This window comes from Penaeus chinensis, chromosome 33, assembly GCF_019202785.1.
Source record: "Penaeus chinensis breed Huanghai No. 1 chromosome 33, ASM1920278v2, whole genome shotgun sequence".
Taxonomy (NCBI): Eukaryota; Metazoa; Arthropoda; class Malacostraca; order Decapoda; family Penaeidae; genus Penaeus; species Penaeus chinensis.
This window is the reverse complement of record NC_061851.1, coordinates 37,177,786-37,182,785: the sequence shown is the minus strand read 5'-3', so window position 1 is coordinate 37,182,785 and position 5,000 is coordinate 37,177,786. Positions and strand designations below refer to the sequence as shown.

Here is a 5,000-nt window from a genome sequence, read left to right as displayed (position 1 = left end):
CTGTCCATGAAAAGGTTAAGCATTTATTGTGATATCACGGATTTCTTAGATTTGTTTAACTGTAACCTTCTTTGATGCCAAATATTCAATTAAACAATCCTTTCAAGAATTTGTATCCCGATGATCAGTGTGTATGTTTATATCGAATTATTTTCGCATAAAATTTGAATTTTTCGCCTGACGAATTTACGCATCACTGCTTTCGAAAAAAAATGTACATAACAATAAGTCAAATGTGTAACTTCATAAACACAATGTTAATATTATTGGAGATAATTTTGTGATACGTAATACTTTAATTACCAAGCGTTTGCAATCATTTCTGTACTGGGAATATATTAAGAATAACGTATATAAAAAAAATGCCAGAAGATGATTGTTAGTTCGTGTATAAAGCGTGTACTATGGAAAGGAGAGTTATTCAGGAAAATTCACCATAATTCATTTAGTTTACAACACTTGGTTGAATCTTTGGAAATATCACTCGGGGTTGTTACGTCTCTCAAATGACTGCTGATTGGTCAATCGACAACCGATCTGCCCTCTCTTGGCAGTCTGTGGAATTAACTTACAGTGTGCTTACTGCATTGTAAAACTTTGTTGAGTATGATGCTTTACATTGTAGAGGGAGATCGGAAAGTACGATGTAATAAGGCAGTTAGAGCGTCCTCGACCTTGTAACGGACGGGTTGTTCTGAGTATCCCGGCCTTGAAACATCACGTGAAAAAATATTGCACACCACTCATGCACATAAAGTCTAAACTGTTAATAAATATCTTTCTTCCACAAAGAAAAAGGCAGATGACAAAACCTCTCACTCTTTCCCGCCCCTCATAACATCTCACTTTAGGAATATATCTCAAAATTCAGATTCGGATGCCGAGAGCAGCCATTGCGGAGAGCGAGTGTGTCCCCGTTTGTCCTTGGCGAGGAATGGCGGGCGATCATCCGGCGAGGCTGCAGCGCCAACTGTTCGCGCAAGCATTAAGTGGCATCAGCGGAGGGCCTTGCAAATCCTGCACTTAAGCCCCGCTGCTCGACTTACAGGCGTACGGGAGCGGACTTTGCGCGGTTCTTTTGTTTTTGTTCTTGTTTCTGGTGATTGGTATAGTGCCGTGATGTATTTGTTTGCTTCTGTATAATCGTTATAGTAACTAGATTTTTTTTTTTTTTTTTTATTACTTATATTATGATTATAGTGCCATTATATGTTTTGCATACTCGTTTTAGTACCATGGAAATTGTTTCTACACCTACTAATATTTGTAGTTGTCAGTAATTTGCAATGATAATGTGTTCGTTTATCCTCACCCTCTTATTTTCAGATGCATTTTTTGTATTATGCAAATCATATTCTCGTAAGCGTAGTGCCATAACATTTTCGGAAAAGAAGTAGAAGGTTCGACACTTTCATCTTCAGCGATTGGAATTAAGGAAACAAGCGGACACAAATTAATTAATTCATCCAGCGTTACCTCGTGTTCGCCTTCTACGTAACATTGTGGGTAACGGAAATATATGTAATCTAATATTATTTTGTAATTCTGATACGTGGCTTGATAATATAATATAATAGCTCTTCGTTGGAGTATTCGTTTCTATATATGAGTGCGTGTGTATGTGTGCAGGCGCATTATATATGTATGGCTGAACAAGCGTGTGTATTTTCATACGGTGCCCCGAGGTTCTGTCTATCTGTTTTTCTCGCAAACACTGGATCACACGAACACATACATCCGTCTCTCTCTCTCTCTCTCTCTCTCTCTCTCTCTCTCTCTCTCTCTCTCTCTCTCTCTCTCTCTCTCTATATATATATATATATATATATATTTAAATATGGTATATATATGATATACATGTAATATATGAATAATATATATAATATATATATAAATAATATAAATAATCTATATATAAATAATATAAATAATATATCTATATAAATAATATAAATCAGATATATATAAATAATATAAATAATATATATAATCTATATATATATTATATATACACGCATTTATATAAATATATATATAGACAAACACTTGTACACAAACACACACACACACACACACACACACACACACACACACACACACACACACACACACACACACACACACACACACACGTACACACGCAATCGCACGTACACACGTACACGCCCGCACACGCACACGCACGCATACGCACGCACACGCACGCACACGCACGCATACGCACGCCCACGCACGCATACGCACGCCCACGCACGCATACGCACGCCCACGCACGCATACGCACGCCCACGCACGCCCACGCACGCATACGCACGCCCACGCACGCCCTACGCACGCATACGCACGCCCACGCACGCATACGCACGCCCACGCACGCATACGTACGCCCACGCACGCATACGTACGCCCACGCACGCATACGCACGCCCACGCACGCATACGCACGCCCACGCACGCATACGCACGCCCACGCACGCACGCATGCACACACGCACACACGCACGCACGCACGCACGCACGCACGCACGCACGCACGCACGCACACACACACACACACACACACACACACACACACACACACACACACACACACACACTCACACACACTCACTCACACACACACACACACACACACACACACACACACACACATAAACACACACACACACACATACACACACACACACACACACACACACACACACACACACACACACATGCGTGTGTGTGTGTGTGTGTGTGTACATATATATATATATATATATATATATATACACACACATATATACACACACACACACACACACACACACACACACACATATATATATATACAGTATATATATATATATATATATAATATATATATATATGCATGTATGTATGTATGTATATGTATCTCTATCTATCTATCTATATGTACATACATATATATATATATATGTATATATTTATGTGTATGTATATATATATATATATATATGTATATATATATGTGTGTGTGTGTGTGTGTGTGTGTGTGTGTGTGTGTGTGTGTGTGTGTGTGTGTGTGTGTGTGTGTGCGTACATCTGGATATGTATATAAACCCAAAAACAGAGAGAGAGAAAGGTAGAGATTTCCCCTTCTTGAGTCGATCAACTGATATCGTAGAAATGCAGTTATCGAAGGTCGTGTGACGTCACCAGAGAGCGAGCGAGAGGTTTATGCCGTTTTTTACGAACGACAAATGTTCTGGCCAGATGTCTATCCTTGTACTGCAAGGTTACGTCATTGGCGTGTTGTGAGACGTATTACATATCCTAAAAACACGTCTAACTTATGTCGAATCTCAAATGATGAAATAAAAACACCCATTTTTGGTTGTTCAGCTGGCGCAGTGTCATGATGGTTAATGTGCATAATGCCGGAGTGTACTTAAAAGATGGGTGGGGTTTAATGGCAAGCTCATGCAAATGCACGTGAGGATGTTTTATACGTATTTTTTTACAATTACATGAGATTATTAAGCATTTAATACAAACATAAATGTTTAAACATAGGCCTATCACACCGTCCATCCACTCAGCCAACCATGCACGGAAACACACATAAATATATTTGAATATTGAAGGAGGGTTAAATTTCACAAATCTCATAATTTATCTTGTACACACACACACACACACACACACACACACACACACACACACACACACACACACACACATACATACCCACCCGCCCACCCACCCACCCACCCACACACACACACACACACACACACACACACACACACACACACACACACACACACACACACACACACACATACATACATACCCACCCGCCCACCCACCCATCCACCCACCCACCCACCCACACCCACACACACACACACACACACACAACACACACACACACACACACACACACACACACACACACACACATACATACCCACCTGCCCACCCACCCACCCACACATACACACACCCACACACCCACACACACACACACACACACACACACACACACACACACACACACACACACACACACACACACACACACACACACACACACACACACACAGTGTTAAGAAACCTCTCCGATGCTATTAGTAACTAGGTGAAATAGACAGATAGACAGATAAATCCGCTAATAACAGTCTTAGACCTTTACTGAATACCACCCAACTATTCCTAACAGACACTGGGAGGGTATTGATCCGTGATTTATGTTTTTATTCTTTCTTTTTACTGTTACCCGGCTACATTGTGGCATTATGAAAGAACTTAATTTTTACCACTTATGTACATATAAGACGTCAACAATGGGGTGTCTCCCATTAATAAGCAGAATGTGCAATGTGCATAACTGATTCCCTTTTCTAGTTGACAGCCCATTAACTCTTTCTGAAGATTCATCCCACAGTATTTACACCATTTTTTTGTATGTTTGTTTGTTTTGTATAAGTATATATCCATTGCTCATGTTGGTGGAAAAATACAAGAACCTTTTATGTTTTTCAGACGGTGGGAGTGTGAAATATTGGTACAGTGTTAATAAAAATCAGATTATTGTTCCATTTTATTATCATATACCTACATGATTAGCTAAAGTAAATTGTGCATAACAACAGGAAAGAATTATACAGAAGTGAAGAAGCCCACAATTACCCCTTTTTATATATATGTATATTTTTTTTTGCGATTCAGATTGGTGACATTAGACAACCTTTTTTTATTAATATATTTTTTTAAGGGGACACAGGGCTAAAATGTAAATAATGCATTGTGAGGTAAGACAGCTACTGGCAAACTCCTTTGATCTAAACATTACATTCTCTACCATGAAAAGGCACTTGATTTTACAACTCTGAAATTTGTAATATAATATCTGTAAAGGCAAAACTCATTCGCTTTCCAGCATTAATTCTACCTATTTAGTGTAGTGTGCCTTGTTAAACTAAAGTCTATTATTAAAAAAATGGTATGTTTAGCAATTATGAGTCTCAACA

General features: G+C 39.3%; 1 protein-coding gene across 1 annotated transcript in view; it reads right to left on the bottom strand.

Annotated features, from left to right (window-relative positions):
* Positions 1-4,557: 4,557 nt before the first annotated feature.
* Positions 4,558-5,000, bottom strand: part of LOC125043163 — a 154,715-nt gene continuing 154,272 nt past the window's right edge. Inside the window, 1 exon segment of the mRNA XM_047639152.1 lies at positions 4,558-5,000. This exon segment is cut by the window's right edge and continues 2,274 nt beyond it. The gene's annotated coding sequence lies outside the window, so the exon portion shown is untranslated.